The sequence below is a fragment of the Schistocerca cancellata genome, chromosome 2, assembly GCF_023864275.1.
Source record: "Schistocerca cancellata isolate TAMUIC-IGC-003103 chromosome 2, iqSchCanc2.1, whole genome shotgun sequence".
NCBI classification, from domain to species: Eukaryota; Metazoa; Arthropoda; class Insecta; order Orthoptera; family Acrididae; genus Schistocerca; species Schistocerca cancellata.
In genome coordinates, this window is record NC_064627.1 from 115,047,147 (window position 1) to 115,068,979 (window position 21,833).

Sequence of the window (21,833 nt, forward strand, 5' to 3'; positions counted from 1 at the left end):
TTTCAAGGCAAATTGAACTGCCTGACTTTCGAAAATTTACTACTTTGTGATAACAGCTTACTGGTAGAGAGCGATAAAAATTAGTTTTTAATACATTTCTCGTTAGAGACGCTCTTGGTTGTATCATTTTCTCTTTCTTTTGCGTTGTTTCATTCGTTTGTCGTTGGTATTTGAAACGAATTTCTTTGCAAAATATTGTCAATCTTTTTGTGATGGATTCTCCGAAGGCCATTAACCTTGTTTAATTCCTTAATTTTCTTACTGCAGAGGCATTAAATTAACAAAACAAGACGTTCCACTAACATTAGATAATTATTCAACATAGTCTTTGCACAGCGGGGAAGGAAGCTTCATCCAAGATGACGGTTCGCAACGGAAGTCTGTGTCTGTCTAAGGGTGTAACATTTCCTTAGACCACAGTATCGGTAGCGTGTGCTGCACGCGCCAGAGAAAATACGATTCCGGACGGACTCTGTGAGCCCACGTTAATGGCCTCTTCCGCAGCGGCAGAGCCTGCGACGACGTGGGCGGTGCTTTGGTCGCCAAGGGACAATAGCGGCGGCCCACCCCGGCCTCCAGAGGGCGACACACAGTGTGCGGCTGACGAGCACGACGCATTGTGTCCAGGGAGACGCGCCGCCCGCGGCGGCTAATGACGCGACAACGCGCCTCCTGCCGTCCAGTGTCCGGCTGTGGTGCCCGCCCACCGCTCATTCTTCACAGAGGCCAGCGTCTGTGGCTCTGGTGGAAGGTCTGCTTCTCTTAAGATAACCCGTTGCTGTCCTCAGGTATAGAAGATTTACGGTATTCCGACAGTGACTGCAGGTACACTGTTGGCCAGTAAGATTTCATTGCCAAGAAGTATGGCAAGTAGTGATTTTTTTTTTTTTGCCAGTTTCGCACATACAGTATTGCAGGAGACATGCTTTGTAACACCGGCTGGTTTCCATTAAAGTGCAGCTTCTCACAGAGGTCCAATGTGGGCTGTCAGCGAAACTTGTTAGATATCTTAATATGGAACCGATTTGTGATAGAAAAAAAATTAGTCCCAATTTTGGCCACCAGGTGCAAATCCGGCGCTGCGAATGCAAGAAAGACATGCAAAAATGTTGCTATATGTAATAAATCAGGAACAGGATGCAGAAAAAGATCAAACAATTGAGAAAAATATAATGTTGATTTTATTACTGACCGTCTCTCACACAGTTTATTCAGTATGAGTACGAGAGGCGTCGACGAGGTTCTGCATCCGTAAAACGACATGATGAACAGTCGCTCGCAGCAACTGCGGTGGAATCTAACCAACCTGCTCTTGTATACTGGCTCTCAGATGAAGTAGAGACCGAACGTATCCGTGGTAAACGCGCTCTTTTACGTAACCCCAGAGCCAAAAGTGAGATGGATTCAGATTAGGAGAACTTGCAGGCCATGTATCTAGACAAACTCTGGAGATAACACGATCGTGGAAGGTTGCATTAAGCAGATCTTCAACAGGGGCAGCGACATGACCTGTCACGCCTTCTGCTTGTATACAGTGGTTTCCACACAGTTGGGGGCTTCCAACGCGGGAGTCACATGCTGTACATAGTCTCAATAGCACAGTACACCTGACCGGCCCTCAGCATTTATTCTCTTTAAAGAAGAACGAACCGAGAATAAGTTATTTGTAGGTCCACAACACACAGTCACATACGATGAGTGCAGTGGCCCTTAGTGTATAACGTATGGTTTAACATTACCCCAGATTCGGCAGTTCTGTATATTCAGTGCAACCTGTAGTGTGAAATGTTGCTCGTCACTCCACAGGACACTACCCAGCCAGACGTCATCAACTTCGATCTCCACTAGAAACCGAAAAGCAAATTCAGAACGTTACAGGGCATCATGAGGGTTCAGTTGCTGCACCATTTGCATTTTCTATGGATATACGTGTAAAGAAGACCGCAAATGTTTCTGTAGTGTGGACAATGTGATGGACACATCTCGTGACATTGAATGAGCACAACCACAGCTTCCTCTCTTACAGGTGCCACATCAAGCTCACCCATGTTTGTAATTTCAGTATCATCTTCTTTTTCCAGGTGGGAAGGAGCGCCTGGTCCCCGGCATGAATCCGCCCGGTGGACTTGAGTCTGATGTCCAGTGAGCTGGCCAATCTGTCGATGGTTCTTAGGCGGTTTTCATCTGCCGTGGCGAATGCTGGCTGGTTCTCCTCATTCTGCCTCAGATACACTTTGTCAGCGATTGCTGCGTAAACAAGTTCTCCACGTACGCGTACACCACCATTGCTCTACCACGCAAACATAGGGTTCACACTCGTCTGGTGTGACAGGTTCCCTGGGGGGGGGGGGGGGGCGGGGGGGGGTCGTCTGGGGGCCGAACCACACAATAACTCGGTGTGGGGCGGAGGAGGGGTGAAGTGGACTGTGGTAGTCATCGTGGACCAATGTGGCTGCTGCGGGGACGGAGCCTCTCCGTCGTTTCTAGGCCCCTCGTTAACATACAACATCATCTTCTTTAGACCTTTTACTGACATCGAGGCTTCTCTTCACACCTTTCAGTCGGCGATCCTCTCAGCACTGCAGTTGCTGTCGTTCACAGTTTCCCTAACAGCCCAAGGTGTCTCTCTCGATATGCACACTGTTCACTCAGCTTATGGCTTGTCACATGACAGTGTGGATGTCTCACCGTCATACAAACTGTGTATAGCGCCAGATTTGCACCTTGTGTCCGAAATTTTTACTAACTTTTCCCACCGAAAATCGGTTCTGCATTAACGCATTAGCATATCTACCGAGCTATGCTGCCATACCATAATTACACCCGACACTGGACATAAATGAGTAGCTCCACTTTAATTATAAACTCCCGACATTTCTGTGTGTTTTGGTATAATACAGAGTGTGACATTAAGCACACACAGCCTCCGCAAAAGCTGAACCATCTGTGGATCGAGTCGTCATTTTACATTGCGTTAACTCATGTTCTCGAGTTTATCAAGATTTTATCAACCATAGTTGCTGGGACCTGGTGGCCTGACAGTCTCTCTGCAACCCATGGCCAACTGTTCAATAATATGGAGAACAAGCTAACTTGGAGAACAGTTGAACAGTCTCTATCTAAATTTTCTTTTTATTTTTTTTAGCCATCAGCCTTCTCACCGCCACAAATTACTCTCCCTCTAATCTCTTCTCGTCATCTCAGACTTGCACTTACACCGTACATCCTCAGTTATTTGCTGCATGTGCTGCAAACTGTCTTCCGCCAAAGTTTTTTACCCTCTACATTTCCCTCTACTACGGTGAAGATTATTCCCTGATGCCCTAACACATGCCCTGTCGTCCTATCCACTCTTATTATAAGTGTTAAGCACATGTGTCTGTCTTCTCCGATTCTGCGGATGACCTCCTTATTCCTTATCGGAGAAGACCACCACATCTAAAAGGCTTTGATTCTCTTCTTTTTCGCGTTTACCAAAGCCCATTTTTCACTGCCGTACTATGCTCTACTCCAAACATTTTCTTCTTAAATTTAAACCTACGTTAGTAGAATTCTCTTGGCCATAAATGCCCTTTTTGCCAGTGCTAGTCTGCTTTTTATGTCCTCTTTGTTCCATTCATTCTGGATTACTTTGCTGCCAAGGTAGCGAAATTCCGTAACTTTATCTACTTCGTGATTCACAATTCTCATGTTAAGTATCTTGTTATGTCATTGTTGCTTCTTCTCAAGACTTTCGTCATTCTTCAGTTTCCTCCATATCCACATTATGTACTCTCTAGTGATCAGATAGCTCATTCCATTCACCAGATCTTGCAGTTGTTCTTTAATTTCATTGACGATACAAAATCATCAGCCAACCTTATCACTGACAACAACTCACATTCAATTTTAATCTCACTCAGCAACCACTCTTTTATTCCGTGATTGCTTCTTCGACGTATCGATTTAGTAGCACGCGCATGTTAGAACTATGTCTTCGTCGTTTACCTTTCCTCAAACCAATGTGATCGTTATGAAATGTGTTCACAGTTGCGAGTAAGGGCAACCATCAGCTGTGTAATGGAACGACGAATTTTTTTTTTTCCACCAGAGCTGTTGCAGGACGATTGATTCACGGATTCAGTTATATGGCTCCTTCCGTGTATAGCGATTTTACGACTATGACGAGTGGGGCCTGAAGATGGCATCAATGTAAGGCCGAAACTGGTAGCACATAGAAGTTCATAAAATAAAATAAACTTCTACAAATCATAAGGCTGTTGGTTAATTAGCGATCTATATGGATCTATAATTGATCAACGAAGACAATGATAATTTGTTCCTGACGGCAACTCGAACCTTGATTTATTACTTATCGTGAGCTATCGACTTACCATCATCTTATCTAAGCACCACTTACAGTTACACCCAAGTTTCGATGTGTCGTCAACCATGAGCCCACAACCTGCACTCGTAAATCCGTTACGTCTATTCCCGAAGAGGGGATCGTTTTACTTGAAAGTCGGTCGCCCGGTGTCGGAAGTTTCGATGTGTCGTCAACCATGAGCCCACAACCTGCACTCGTAAATCCATTACGTCTATTCCCGAAGATGGGAGACGTTTTACTTGAAAGTCGGTCGCCCGGTGTCGGCGGTTAAGTACGATATTGCAAAGCCTGTGTTACTCCGAATTACGATGCAATGTTACTTCGGACATGCAAACACTATGTGATCAAAAGTATCCGGACACCCCCTAAAACATACGTTTTTCACATTAGGAGCATTGTGCTGCCACCTACTGCCAGGTACGCAATATCAGCCACCTCACTAGTGATTAAACATCGCGAGAGAGCAGAATGGGGTGCTCTGCGGAACTCACGGGCTTCAGGTGATTGGGTGTCACTTGTGTCATACGTCTGTACGCGAGATTTCTGCACTCCTAAACATCCCTAGGCCCACTGTTCCCGATGTGATAGTGAAGTGGAATCCTGAAGGGACACGTGCAGCGTACAGGCCGACCTCGTCTGTTGACTGATAGAGACCGCCGACAGTTGAAGAGGTTAGTAATGTATAACAGGCAGACATCTATCCAGACCGTCACACAGGAAGTAGAAACTTCGTTAGCATCCACTACAAGTACTGCGACAGTTAGGCGGCAGGTGAGAAAACTTGATTTCATGGTCGAACGGCTGCTCGTAAGCCACACATCACGCCGATAAATGCCAAACGACACCTTGCTTGGTGTAAGAAGCGTAAACATTGGACAATTGAACAGTGGAGAAACGTTGTATGGGGTGACGAATTACGGTACACAATGTGGCGATCAGATGGAGGGAGTGGATATGGCGAATGCCCGGTGAACCTCATCTGCCAGCATGTGCAGTGGTAAGAGTAAAATTCGGAGGCGGTGGCGTTATGGTGTGGTTGTGTTTTCATGGGGCGGGGGGGGGGGGGCTTGCACCCTTTGTCGTTTTCCTTGTTACTATCACAGCATAAACCGACATAGATGTTCTAAACACCTTTTTGCTTCTCACTGTTGAAGAGCAATTCAGTGATGGCGATTGCATCTTTCAACATGATCGAGCACCTGTTCATAACACACGGCCTGTGGCGGAGTGGTTACACGACATCCCTGTAATGGACTGGCCTGCACAGAGTCCTGACCTGAGTGGTATAGAACACCTTTGGGATGTCTCTGAACGCCTACTTCGTGGCAGGCCTCACCGACCGACATCGACAACTCTCCCCAGTGCAGCTCTCCGTGAAGAATGCGCTGCCATTCCCCAGCAAACCTTCCAGCACCTGCTTGAACATATGCCAGTGAGAGTGGAAGCTCTCATCCAGGCTAAGTGTGGGCCAACACCGTATTGAATTCCAGCATTACGATGGAGGGCGCCAAGAACTCGTATGGTTTTTTCAGCCAGGTGTGCGGATACTTTTGATCACATATTGTACGAGCAGGATTTACCCGTTGGACACAGCCGTGCTTGGATTCGTGGCTTGTGCCGAGCTGCCGTGGTGGTTTGTTCCTTATATTTGGATCGCAGGTGTCTACATCAGCCACCGGCTTGCCGCAGTGGTAACGCCGGTTCCCGTCAGATCACCGAAGTAAAGCGCTGTTTGGCTGAGGTTGTACTTCGATGGGTGACCGTTCGGTGTGCCGAGCGCTGTACGTAGGCGGGGTGCGCTCAGCCCTTGTGAGTCAAACTAGGAGCTACTCGATTGAGAAGTAGCGGCTCCAGTCTCGTAAACTGACGTACGGCCGGGAAAGCTGTGTGCTGACACATGCCCTCCATATCCGCATCTAGTGAGTCCTGTGGGCCGAGGATGACACAGCTGCCGGTTGGTACTGTTGGGCCTTCATGGTCTGTTCGAGCGGGGATTAGTCATTAGATTGGTGCCTACATCACGGACGGCGCCTCGATTCCTGTAGAGGTGACACCGTACTCTGTCTTCGAGACAATGGGGTTCGTTTTACTAGTCTCCTGCTGACTCGATCGGTGGACGTGGCAATCTACATCGCCCATGACTGACTTATGCCTAACGCAGGAACCATGGCCAGCTCCACATCTGGCGGGTGTTAACGTAGTTAACGTATTAGTGGCTGTTCGCGACACAAATTTATACCCTGTCCCCGCACAGTGTCCTTTGTTGTTCTCGCCCGGTCATTGTACTGCACTTAGTTTGGTTGATGCATTAAGGGAAGGGTTCAACATCCTGAACAATATTTCACTGTAATTCTCGCTTTACACTGTTGGCCCCTGTATTTGTGGATTTAAGTACACTCCTGGAAATGGAAAAAAGAACATATTGACACCGGTGTGTCAGACCCACCATACTTGCTCCGGACACTGCGAGAGGGCTGTACAAGCAATGATCACACGCACGGCACAGCGGACACACCAGGAACCGCGGTGTTGGCCGTCGAATGGCGCTAGCTGCGCAGCATTTGTGCATCGCCGCCGTCAGTGTCAGCCAGTTTGCCGTGGCATACGGAGCTCCATCGCAGTCTTTAACACTGGTAGCATGCCGCGACAGCGTGGACGTGAACCGTATGTGCAGTTGACGGACTTTGAGCGAGGGCGTATAGTGGGCATGCGGGAGGCCGGGTGGACGTACCGCCGAATTGCTCAACACGTGGGGCGTGAGGTCTCCACAGTACATCGATGTTGTCGCCAGTGGTCGGCGGAAGGTGCACGTGCCCGTCGACCTGGGACCGGACCGCAGCGACGCACGGATGCACACCAAGACCGTAGGATCCTACGCAGTGCCGTAGGGGACCGCACTGCCACTTCCCAGCAAATTAGGGACACTGTTGCTCCTGGGGTATCGGCGAGGACCATTCGTTACCGTCTCCATGAAGCTGGGCTACGGTCCCGCACACCGTTAGGCCGTCTTCCGCTCACGCCCCAACATCGTGCAGCCCGCCTCCAGTGGTGTCGCGACAGGCGTGAATGGAGGGACGAATGGAGACGTGTCGTCTTCAGCGATAAGAGTCGCTTCTGCCTTGGTGCCAATGATGGTCGTATGCGTGTTTGGCGCCGTGCAGGTGAGCGCCACAATCAGGACTGCATACGACCGAGGCACACAGGGCCAACACCCGGCATCATGGTGTGGGGAGCGATCTCCTACACTGGCCGTACACCACTGGTGATCGTCGAGGGGACACTGAATAGTGCACGGTACATCCAAACCGTCATCGAACCCATCGCTCTACCATTCCTAGACCGGCAAGGGAACTTGCTGTTCCAACAGGACAATGCACGTCCGCATGTATCCCGTGCCACCCAACGTGCTCTAGAAGGTGTAAGTCAACTACCCTGGCCAGCAAGATCTCCGGATCTGTCCCCCATTGAGCATGTTTGGGACTGGATGAAGCGTCGTCTCACGCGGTCTGCACGTCCAGCACGAACGCTGGTCCAACTGAGGCGCCAGGTGGAAATGGCATGGCAAGCCGTTCCACAGGACTACATCCAGCATCTCTACGATCGTCTCCATGGGAGAATAGCAGCCTGTATTGCTGCGAAAGGTGGATATACACTGTACTAGTGCCGACATTGTGCATGCTCTGTTGCCTGTGTCTATGTCCCTGTGGTTCTGTCAGTGTGATCATGTGATGTATCTGACCCCAGGAATGTGTCAATAAAGTTTCCCCTTCCTGGGACAATGAATTCACGGTGTTCTTATTTCAATTTCCAGGAGTGTATATTGTATTCTTGGGGCGAAAGATTTTCTCATAAATTTAACACGTGTGCTCTGCGATTTGCGTTCTGAGTGTTTGTTTTAGAATACTCTGTTGACGAAAGTAGGCCGTAAAGCCTTTTCGTAGTCTAGTGTAACGGTTTCTTCTATATACAGCAAGTCAAAATTTCATTTAATTGTAATCTGCGCTATTGGTATGTGTAATCTAAAAGTCAGTATTACTCAATTTAGGTATTTCTTTTTGTTTAGTATTTGTCTTCTGCTGCATGTCCATATGTCACTGTAGGATTTAAGGGCCCTATACGATCTATCATTCGCTTGTTCTGTAAATCTTATTTCTATCCTGTATGTTCTAGAACAGCCTCCTGGGCTTCTAAAACCGAAGCTATTTTTCATAATTGATACGTTTAAGCTCTGTTACTGCATTCTGCTCCTTTCGCTTCACGGGCAAAGGTAATATTTTTATTAAGATCCATCTCTGCCTACTGCCCAGACGGTTAGTTTGTCTCTTTCTCAAATACTTGATAATTTTTTCAGTTTGTTTTAGTATTCGTCATAAAATATTCTGCTCTGTCTGCTTAACATACGTGTACAAAAGAGTCTCTTTTAAAACTATAGGTTAATTGTTGCAGTGTTGTGCTTCAGAGACGCGTACGGCGCCATAAAATCTGTTAATTATAGGAACAGTTGATAAAGTCTTTGTAGATTCATCTGAATACAAAGGTTTATTTTCAGTTTGCTGATCCTTATAACGAAAATTTTCCCTTTGTCGTGAATCAGATTTACTTGTTTTGATGCTCGTAAGATTGGCGTTTGTGGTAAATAGTTATTTTTTAAATTTCCTTATTTATGCTCAGTACCTTACGGACTCTGTCCGTCCGCATTTATTATATATGTCCTCTTGCGCCCTAGCTTCGTGAGACTATTGAAAATCTGCTTGGCGTTACCCATATCCTGAAAATTTTACAAATAGTTCAAATGGCTCTCAGCACTATGGGACTTAACATCTGAGATCGTTAGTACCCTAGACCTAAGAACTACTTAAACCTAACTAACCTAAGCACATCACACACATCAATGCCTAAGGCAGGATTCAAACCTGCGACCGTAGCGGTCGCGCGGTTCCAGGCCGAAGCGCCTAGAACCGTTCGGCCACACTGGGCGGCGAAAATTTTACACATTCACCTTGAGTGTGTGTATACAATGCACGTCTGTCATTTACATATATAACTCCTGGTGTATTAGAGAACAATGTTCCTCGCCTGTCACTGATTTAACCAGCAATATTGCCTTAGTGCCAAACGGACATGTAATAAATCATGTTACTAGTGTATTGGACGGAACATTATTCTCCAAAGGGTTAATCTGACACTTTTCTTCATACCGAGTGCCTCAGTTATTAAGAGTTGACAATGTACACAATCTCATAACCAATCAAGATTGAGAATTTTTGGAAACTGAATATGTACTAAGTCAAAGAGTCGTATTGTTGAAAGAGAAAAGTATTGTTGAATTTTAAAGTTTATTACATATGATCTTCATAATGTCGAAAAACCTGTAAACCACTACAACTATATCTAGTCCGAAGACAAATTAGCGAACCATATTTTAAAGCTGTTTAAAATCAGTATTACCCGTAGGATATTAAGGACCAAATTCTTATAACAAGAGCGAGAGATGCCATATATTTTTATCTTTGCTTGCAATGACGAGAGCTTTTTATTGTAGAAGACAACACTGTCCCTCATATTTTTTCCCTTCTTATGACGATTATGGCCCTAAGATCTGCCACACAACGGGCAACCGAACTCCTCCGGAATAGAAACCTCTGTTAATTGTCTCTGCCAGCAAGTTAATCCCATCAACAATTAAACACGGTGCGATGATTTATGAGAGGGGCGAGGAATTTGCCGAACGACCGAGGCCAACTGAAATATGGAGCCTCTCGATGAGAAAATTCGCGAGGGTGTGGGTGGCGAGCAGGAGACGGAGAAATAAAAGAACGATGACTTAAGGTGCGGGGGACGGCAAAGCGTAAAGGAGCAGTCAAAGGCGTTTAATTATAAACGACTGGCGTGCGCCCTGGAAAAGGAGGAGAGCGTGGCGCGCCTTATGAATAATGGATGGCCCGGATGCCGTGGGGCGGGTGGATGTCTTCCTCCTGCCGCCGCTGCGGCTTCTGCGGTCACCAAGAGTGTTGCTAAGGAGACTTTTACTGCCGGTAGCAGGTTCCGGCGAACGGGGCGAACCTCGTCCACACGTAATGTGCTTAAGGGGCTCCGGAACGCCCTATACTTGCAATGTTAAAATAACGCTTATAAATTACATCATTCCTCACGAAGTATTTGAGGTAGGAAGTTCAACGTTTTACAGATTATTTATTGGAATATGGGCTACAACTTAACACAGGGATTTTGCAAAATTTTAGTTCTGTTATTAAAGATGATTTTTTTCAATTGTAATGAAAATTCACAACATTTTTTGCAATTTTTTATTTATATATTCAAAAATATACAGTTTTTTGGAAAAAGGCTGTGTTAAATTATGCAGAAGGTACTGTGTAACATTTACTGAAATTTTGAAACAAATATGTTTGGAAGATCCTTAGAAAACATGTAATTAGTATGAGAAAATAAAAGTTTTGGGAATCGAGCGACAAAGATTGGATTAACTTTTTAGTGCATTCCAGGTCCATAGGATGGATTATCTTCATCCTCTGCAAACTCCTCCTCCAGCTTCCTCTTGTTCCTCCTCCTGTTTACTGTTGCTTGTATTTCGAGACTCTTTACAGCCCTGTCTGCAGCCCGAAGGCGTTCCTTGTCTAAAGCAAGCATCGCTCGTACCATGTTAGAATGTTATTATTTACAGTAATAACACATACCTTTGGCTTTCCAACATTTCTCCTTTTCTTAAAAGCCTTCAGAGGATTTCTAATAACTTTACTTTTACTCATTATTATAGTTCAACAAAACAGAGACTCAAGAAACAGAAGTAATTATGAATATTTTCGAGATAACGACAGAGTAAATAAACATGAAACAATCGACAATCACACCAGCGATATATATCGAACCATCACAGGTTAGCCACAACACATACTTTATCTCACATCACTTTAATGTACCTGATGAACACGGACGTTAATAATAACACCATTTGACAGCAGTTTAACAGCAACACAGTGGGTCACGCCCATGTAGAACACATTTCAAAAAAAATTTAAAAATAGTTGTAGTCTTCGGAATTGAATAAATTATATATCTATTAAAAGGTAATAGTCTGCAGACTCAGAAAACGCAAAAAAGTACAAATTGAACTTTTCATGATTTTGAGCCTTTCTGGAGCCCCTTAAGGGGGACCAGGACGTCATGAGTGCCCAAAAACTGGATTTCTTTAGATATTAATAATGTTCTGTGACTCTTCATGCGTCTAAAAGTATACGCTTCATGTATAGTACGTCATCAGTTTCGTGTTTAAATGCATTTCCAAAGAAGATGCGGTGCGAGAATGTCTAGCTGTCTCACTACTCAAAAAAAAAAAAAAAAAAGATTGAATCTTATGGGACTTAGCTGCTGAGGTCATCAGCCCTAAGATTACGCACTACTTAACCTAAATTATCCAAAGGACGAACAGACACACCCATGTCCGGTGGAGGACTCGAACCTCCGCCGGTATCAGCCGCACAGTCCATGACTGCAGCGCCTAAGACCACTCGGCTAATGCCGCGCGGCCGTCACACTACTGGCAAGTACAAATACCCTCGCAGGTGCGAATATTGGCAACCATCAGCTGTACAATCAAATTATGATAACGAAAATTTGTGCCGAACAAGGACTCGAACACGGATTTCCCTCTTATCGTGCGCAGTCGCTATGCTATTTGGCTATCCAAGCACGACTCATGACCAGACTCAAGCTTCCATACGTCGTCGTCCTTGTGTCTACAATCTGTGCTAGTACATTCATTATGTATATTCCCGTGCGGGGGAGACATTTTAAGTGAAAGTCGCTTGCTCGGTGCCGGCAGATCAATACGATATTGCAGTACTTGTGTTGTTCAGATGTACTATCTAACGTTCCACCGGGCAAGCTACTTGCAATTAAAATGTCTTCCCTGTACAGAAATATACATGACGGATGTACGAGTAGAGGGTGTGAACGCATGCTTCAAGAGATATGGAAGTTCGGGTCTGGCCGTCAGCCTTACTCGGATAGCTAGATGGTGCCGGTACGGTAGCTCAGCGTGTTCGGTGAGAGGATTAGCTGCCCTCTGTAATAAAAAACTGAAGATAATGGATCAACGATGTACTTGAAAGGGTGTCATGGGACGTCCACCCCGAACAAATGCAATGCACAATATCGAACAAAATGAGATTTAAAGAAATTGTAAGGCTGAAAGTATCTAACCAAAAATGTATCCTTTTATTTTGTGAAAGTATCAATGATAAGATTGTTCTAAATTAACTATTCAACAAACCTGCATCTGACTGCGTCTGTGAACTTGTTTCTTGCACTCCTCCATTTTGCCAGAAATGCAACATGTATTTGACTCAGCAATCAAGTTTAAGAGAATAATGCAATGGCACTAAGATGGTCCTGGAAAATTAACTTTTGGCCCTGATGTTTACTTGGTTCTTTCATTGGTGGGTAACTTTAGTTTACTACTCATTTTCATATTCAGTACAAGCAAAGGATGTGGATTATGATTCAGGCTGTTAGATTTAAACACAATGTTGATCTCAATATATATATTGTTAAAATTTTGAGTGATACACAAAACCTACCATTTCAAACATTTTCGTAGCACGAATCACTCTTACAAAAAATTTTACGAAACGCTTACTGCGTCAAACCTTGGACATACAAACCATAACTCTGAACATTATCTAACAAAAACTAATTTGAAATGATTATATATCTTCTCTCATTTACGTGATAAGTTTGGTCAGGGTCAGCGACCTACATTAACGCTGTCACCACACGTCTGCTTCCTCCGGGCACCTAGCTGCGACTCCTCCCTTAAAGCTGTCTGCACAAGTCTGCTTCCTCTGGGCACCTCCCTACCACTCCCCGGTTTTTTTACTGCGCGCGCCCGGCTCTCTTAACCATCTAAGACCCTCCTACTCAGAGATATTATACTCGTTCCACCTTACGGTTGGCAACTACCGACTATTTTCGGGAGCTACCCTGATCAGACCTTAGCACATACCATTCAAGGCCACCGCTCGTAATAAACGGGAGATCTGATCTCGAATCCCGGTCCGGCACAAATTTTCATCGTCATTCCATTATGAAGTTGATGGTTGCCTGTATTCGCAACTGCGAATACATTTCAATTATGTTAAAAGGCGAGTAGACAACAGGTAGGGAGCGTATGCGCAAATCTGATCACCCTCAACAACTGTCTCCTCAACAATTGTCATGCGTACCAGTCTCAACGTCGGGTATGATTATTAGCTTTCGATGAGTCTCTTACCATACAGCTAAACATACTTCCCTTCTATATTACCAATTCGCCTACTTAGAACATTGCATTGCTCTTCATCGAACTTGCTGCCTCAGTACTTGATACCAGCTACAATGGAGAAGACTCAGATTCTGAACGGAATACCACCACTATTAGGTGGACAGTAACAGCCAAATCCAAAAAGGGGCAAAGTGAACACCAATGACAGACACCCACTTCTTGGTCATGAACCTGTCCCTCAACGTCTTTGCAGCAGGGAGAGCATTGTCACGTATTGTTCCTGTAGTGTAGCCAAGGGCAGTGGAGAGACAACGCAGGCAGCACAGAGCTGAAGGTAGTTGGATATCACGAAAGATCGGATTACCCCCATCCCCCCTCCTTCGCCGCCAACCACCCCCACCCCAACTCAATAAGTTGCCCAAATGTTGAGCCATTCTGCCTCCATAGCCGTTCATAGTTGCGTAAGAGGTGCCAGTGCAGGACTTTGTGCAGGAACTCATTTCTCCATTATGTCGCATTAATGTTCGATGGGATTCATGTCGGGTGATCTGGGTGAACAAATTATTTCCTCGAATTGTTCAGGTTGTTGCTCAGACCAATCGCGAACACTTACGGCCCGGTGATAGGGTGCTTTGTCATCCATAAAAATTCCGTCGTTGTTTGGGTATGTAAAGCCCATGAATGGATGCAAATGGTCTCCAAGCATCCGAACATAACCACGACGCTGTCCATTCCATGTAAACACAGCCTACAGCACTATGAAGCCACCACCAGCTTGCACAGTCTCTTGTTGGCAACTTGGGTCCATGGCTTCCTGTAGTCCGTCCGCACTCTAACCCTACCAACAGCTCCGCCACGCTTGATACCTACAGTCAGCTCTTACCAACGAAATCGGGTTTTCCAATCGTCCAGGGTCCAACCGATATGCTGACGTGCCCCGGAGAGGCGCTGCAGGTGATGTCGTGCTTAGCAAAGGCGTTCGCGTTGGTCGTCTGCTGACGTAGCCCATTAAAGCCTAATTTCTCATCACTGTCCTAACGGATACGTTCGTCGTACGTCTCACATTGCCTGTCTGCTAGCAAACGCCGCTGCTCCCGCTGAAGGCCGTCGGCCACTGCGCCACACTCTTGATACTGTGGATCTCGGAATATTGAATCCCCTAAACCATTTCCGAAATGGAATGTCACATGCGTCTATCTCTAACTACCATTCCACGTTCATAGTCTCTTAATTTCCGTCGTGCAGCCGTAATTACGTCACAAATCTTTCCACATGAATCACCTGAGTACACATTGCAGGCCCAGCAATACATTGTCCCTTTATAGTTTGTCTACTTGATACTACCACCATTTATATACAGGGTGTTTCAAAAATGACCGGTATATTTGAAACGGCAATAAAAACTAAACGAGCAGCGATAGAAATACACCGTTTGTTGCAATATGCTTGGAACAACAGTACATTTTCAGGCGGACAAACTTTCGAAATTACAGTAGTTACAATTTTCAACAACAGATGGCGCTGCAAGTGATGTGAAAGATATAGAAGACAACGCAGTCTGTGGGTGCGCCATTCTGTACGTCGTCTTTCTGCTGTAAGCGTGTGCTGTTCACAACGTGCAAGTGTGCTGTAGACAACATGGTTTATTCCTTAGAACAGAGGATTTTTCTGGAGTTGGAATTCCACCGCCTAGAGCACAGTGTTGTTGCAACAAGACGAAGTTTTCAACGGAGGTTTAATGTAACCAAAGGACCGAAAAGCGATACAATAAAGGATCTGTTTGAAAAATTTCAACGGACTGGGAACCTGACGGATGAACGTGCTGGAAAGGTAGGGCGACCGCGTACGGCAACCACAGAGGGCAATGCGCAGCTAGTGCAGCGGCGTCGGGTTTCCGTTCGCCGTGTTGCAGCTGCGGTCCAAATGACGCCAACGTCCACGTATCGTCTCATGCGCCAGAGTTTACACCTCTATCCATACAAAATTCAAACGCGGCAGCCCCTCAGCGCCGCTACCATTGCTGCACGAGAGACATTCGCTAACGATATAGTGCACAGGATTGATGACGGCGATATGCATGTGGGCAGCATTTGGTTTACTGACGAAGCTATTTTTACCTGGACGGCTTCGTCAATAAACAGAACTGGCGCATATGGGGAACCGAAAAGCCCCATATTGCAGTCCCATCGTCCCTGCATCCTCAAAAAGTACTGGTCTGGGCCGCCATTTCTTCCAAAGGAATCATTGGCCCATTTTTCAGATCCGAAACGATTACTGCATCACGCTATCTGGACATTCTTCGTGAATTTGTGGCGGTACAAACTGCCTTAGACGACACTGTGAACACCTCGTGGTGCCCGGCCACATCGCACGGCCGACGTCTTTAATTTCCTGAATGAATATTTCGATGATCGTGTGATTGCTTTGGGCTATCCGAAACATACAGGAGGCGGCGTGGATTGGCCTCCCTATTCGCCAGACATGAACCCCTGTGACTTCTTTCTGTGGGGACACTTGAAAGACCAGGTGTACCGCCAGAATCCAGAAACAATTGAACAGCTGAAGCAGTACATCTCATCTGCATGTGAAGCCATTCCGCCAGACACGTTGTCAAAGGTTTCGGGTTATTTCATTCAGAGACTATGCCATATGATTGCTACGCATGGTGGATATGTGGAAAATATCGTACTATAGAGTTTCCCAGACCGCAGCGCCATCTGTTGTTGAAAATTGTAACTACTGTAATTTCGAAAGTTTGTCTGCCTGAAAATGTACTGTTGTCCCAAGCATATTGCAACAAACGGTGTATTTCTATCGCTGCTCGTTTAGTTTTTATTGCCGTTTCAAATATACCGGTCATTTTTGAAACACCCTGTGTGTACCAATCGGTGTATCATGGCTTTTGTCACCGTAGTGCTTAAAGCACGTGTGCTTCCATGCATTGATAAATTCAAGGTGTGCCCAAATGAAAAGAAGATTACAGTTTTACGTAAAGAAATTTTAACAAGAATATTACAATTGCAGTTCATGCGGAGCAGTATAACGATACACAATTGCCGTGGACACCGATACACTGATTCCAGTGCATAGGAAGGAAATGTGTGACTTGAGTGGAGAAGCTCCTGGGTTCCTGATGGATTCTGCTTTCCACGGTGTCCGGTACTTCCTTTTCATAGGTGGATCTCTGAGATTGATTAAGTGGCTGAAGACATGCGATTCACATAGAAAGATATCGAGGCTGCAAGTAGGATATTCCAGGTCCTCCTATCGAAAGTTTTGGAGGAGCTCCAAGGTTTTCTTGACCATATGTGGCCTAACATTGCCCTGGTGTAGCGCTATCAACTTCGAGGACTGGCCCTGCGCTTGTTTTCGATGGTCAATTTGAGCCTGAGTAACATGTGTTGTTCAGTGTTAACGCTTGTATCTCGTGCTAGCCAGTCGATGAGTAGTGGTCCTTATTCATCGAAAAAGGAACTGAGCATCACATTTCTGGCCTTTCGGGCAGAGTGGGCTATTTTGTGACGAGAGGACCGGGATGCGTCCACTCCATGTTCATCCGATTGGAGGCAGGATCGGAGTATTGACACCACGTTTCACAAAATGCCACAATCCGATCAGTGAAATCACTTTCTTCCTCCGCGATCTCAAAGGATGGGTTAGGCAAAGATCTATTCTCGCTGTCTTCTGACTTTGTCAAAGATGTTTGGGCACCCACTGCGCACAAACTTTGCGACAGCGACCCCGTTCTCACTGTCTCTGGCCATCCATAGTTTGTGGGACGCTAGCTTGGCAACTTGCAGCAGTGGGAACCTTAATGCATTACACGATAAAATAATAAAGTTAGGGCTGATGTGGTGCTTAAATGCCACATACAGCCTTACTCACAAAAAATAGCACAGGCTCTGGTATTAACATAAATGTAGCTTACATTGGCTGTTGTTGCTACTACTGATAGTTTCGGGAAATTTTGTCACAGATTCATTTTTACATTCTTAAATCTTTGTTTACAAAATTTTTCAAGTTCCTGATTTTTTATGATTTTGTATCTATCTATTTTAGTTTCGTGTTACGAGCCTGCTCCCTGACATTATTCCATGATTTTGGCTGACACATGTTTATATGATGAAAATGAATGTCAGTTCTTGTAAGAGATGATGTGTCTGGCAAATTCTGTTTGTGTACCCTGCACTAACGTCTTGGACAAGTTTGATTTAATTTTGTTTTTATTTAACTACAGGTAATGCTAAATGCCTCATACAAGATTTAGCACTAGTGATAGGGAATTTTTTAAAGGTAACCAATTCAATTTTAAACGATTGATGCGTTCATTCTACAGTAATTTTTGGAAATGTTCTCCATCTCTGATGAAGTCGACACGTCGATGGGACTTTAAACCATAATCTTGCTTGTACGGCTTATGCAATGGGGTGATTACCCTCCCTACTCTTCCTACTGCAGAAATGCTTCCGAAGAGTACGTGTTGTCTGGAATCTAACTATGTAACGTTAGAATCCCCACCACTCGTTAACATGTGATTCTTGAGTTTCTCCCGGCGTATTTGATAATCAAAATATCCACGGGTATGCTGCCGGTCTATAGTGTCCAACGGGCACAATATTTCGGCGATCAAACATGTCGCCATCATCAGGTGAACTGACGGACTGAGCTCCTGTGAACGTGCCGGCACGGAGATCCGTACGCTATGGCTGCTCAGAGGGAACTGGGTTTGGTCGCGGCGGCGGCCGATTTAAATACCCTCCGCCCGCGGCGCGCTCCCTCCGCCGTCCGCGCCCAGCGCCACGGTCGCGCGGTGGAACAGATTGCGACGGCGTCTGAGATGACGTCGGTGTGATGGCTCTGTCCGCCGTGGTCGTCACAACTATACGTCTGCTCGATTTACTCTTGATTAACCCGATCGCTGGTTCCCAAGCCTTGCTAAGATTATAGCCACAGTCCCGGTTTATGAGGTCGTCATTGGTGCGAATTTCGATGGCCTCTCTAACAACGCTGTCCCAGTATCTCGACGTCTGCACCAGAATCCTCGTGCGGTCATACTCCATGGCGTGATTTTCCGACAAACAATGTTCAGCGACCGCCGACTCGCTCGGATACATCAGTCGAGTGTGCCTCTGGTGTTCACGGCATCGATCCTCGACGGTACGCATCGTCTGACCAATATACGACTTGCCACATTGACACGGAATCTGGTACACGCCGGCCTTCCTCAAACCGAGGTCATCTTTGGCGCTCCCCACCAGTGCACGAGTTTTATTTGGAGGACAAAACACAGTTCCGACCCGGTGTTTCTTCAGAATGCGGGCGATTTTCCCCGAGAGTGCGCCTGTGTATGGAATAAATGCAATGCCTACCTCCTCCCTCGTGACTTCATCCATCTCAACAGGTTGTGCTGCAGTGGGTGGGCGGAGAGCACGTTGAATCTGCCACTCTGAGTACCCATTTTTTCGAAATACAGTTCTCAGATGTTCCAATTCCTGGGGTAGACTCTCTGCGTCAGAGATAGTGCGCGCCCTATGTACTAGAGTTTTAAGTACCCCATTCCTCTGTGAAGGGTGGTGGCAGCTGTCTGCATGCAAATACAGATCAGTGTGCGTAGCCTTCCGATACACCCCATGACCTAGGGTGCCGTCGGAACTGTGTTTTGTCCTCCAAATAAAACTCGTGCACTGGTGGGGAGCGCCAAAGATGATCTCGGTTTGAGGAAGGCCGGCGTGTACCAGATTCCGTGTCAATGTGGCAAGTCGTATATTGGTCAGACGATGCGTACCGTCGAGGATCGATGCCGTGAACACCAGAGGCACACTCGACTGATGTATCCGAGCAAGTCGGCGGTCGCTGAACATTGTTTGTCGGAAAATCACGCCATGGAGTATGACCGCACGAGGATTCTGGTGCAGACGTCGAGATACTGGGACAGCGTTGTTAGAGAGGCCATCGAAATTCGCACCAATGACGACCTCATAAACCGGGACTGTGGCTATAATCTTAGCAAGGCTTGGGAACCAGCGATCGGGTTAATCAAGAGTAAATCGAGCAGACGTATAGTTGTGACGACCACGGCGGACAGAGCCATCACACCGACGTCATCTCAGACGCCGTCGCAATCTGTTCCACCGCGCGACCGTGGCGCTGGGCGCGGACGGCGGAGGGAGCGCGCCGCGGGCGGAGGGTATTTAAATCGGCCGCCGCCGCGACCAAACCCAGTTCCCTCTGAGCAGCCATAGCGTACGGATCTCCGTGCCGGCACGTTCACAGGAGCTCAGTCCGTCAGTTCACCTGATGATGGCGACATGTTTGATCGCCGAAATATTGTGCCCGTTGGACACTATAGACCGGCAGCATACCCGTGGATATTTTGAATACTCGTTAACATGTCTCTGTTGTGTGCAGTGTCAAACGCTTAACATTCTCATATGAAGATTCGATTTGTTACCATGACTATAGCAGAAATGTTTTCTTGCCATGACTATGGCAAATACTCAGTGCGCCCTTGTCAAGGCAATGTTTTCTGTACTGCTATTGACATAGCAGATTGCAAAAGCGGGCTTACTTGCTTTTAATGTTCGCTTCATCTTAAACTTATTTTTCACTTTTTAAAAACATGTATCTTTTATGTATTTCTGCATGACCGGAATCAAATAAATAGATTTCTACCCCTTGAATGATACAAAATTATCGGCCTCTCGTCTTTTGTTTAATGTCCAAGATCAAAATGTGATGTTCCATTTCCCTATGCAGCGATTTGCTGTAGTTGCATATTGATCAAGTGTACAATGGAGTGAGGGAGGGCGCCTCGCTTGAAGAGCGCCCTTGCACATGCGACGTGAGATCAGCTATCCGAGCAGCAGCTTCCTGCGTCTAGTGTTCTTGTCATCCGTCAGGGGAGGTTCGCACTACCCTAGCTAGTGGCACACCGCAAGGAACCTAGAGGCATAAAAGAACTGGCGTAGCCCGAGGGAATGCATCAATTGTAGGTACTCTGTAGAAAACCAACAGAAATGTCCCGCATTGTGTGTTCACCTGTCTCAGTGGTTCATTGATAAACTTCAAATGGTCCTAGAATTAAGATGGTAGTGTCCCCTATACTATAATATAGTGTGGGCTGCATACGATGTTTCCAACAAATTTATTAGCACTACAGAATTCCACGTGATGCTGTCATCATATCATTAATACAATGCACTGGTTCCCATTATCACCTTCCATGACCTTATTTAATCTGTTACACGCTTCTCAAAGACGCCACAAAAACCTAAAGTTTTTCTCTTTGTTCGATGAGTCATCGGTAGGTAGTTCACAGTGTCAGATATCCACGACCGTAGAGCTTCGCATCCATTCATCAAATACATGGCAGCTGACCCGTTCCACGTTCTGCCTCACTTTTCACTGAATCAGTTTTACTACGTGCAGGACTAAACTCTTCATGTTATAACTTTACTAAATAGATCACCTCAAAACTATAATTCGATACCTTTTAAAATTTTAATGCTTAACATGGCAGGACAGTTACTTCTTAACAACTGAATATCTAAAGGTTCATATATACACACTTATTACGTTTAGCCAAGCGTGATTGGCTTTGGAAAACCATCGTGATTTAATATAATTTCAAAGAATGAATAACATTGCTCAGTGGCTGTAGTTAAATGAATTATGAAACCCTTTCTTCTTCGAATGGTAATTTTAAAATCTCCGTAGAGGAACATTTCAAAGGAATCTGATGCAGCGATCTCACAGTTTAAACTAAAATCGCACATACACAGTGTGATCAAAAGCATCCGGACGCCTCCAAAAACCTACTTTCTTCATATTAGATGTATTGTGCTGCCACCAACTGCCAGTTACTTTATATCAGCGACCTCAGTAGTCGTTAGACATCGCGAGAGTGCAGAATGGGCCGCACTGCTGAACTCACGGACTGCCAGCGTGGTCAGGTGATTGGATATCACTTGTATCATACGTCTGTGCCATAGATTTCTACACTCCTAAACAACCCTAGATCCACTTTTTCCGATGTGATAGTGAAGTGGTAACGTGAAGGGACACGTACAGCACAAAAGCGTACACGCCGACCTTGTCTGTTGACTGACAAAGACCGACGACAGTTGAGGAGGGAGACATCTATCCAGACAATCACACAGAAATTCTAAACTGCATCAGGATCCACAG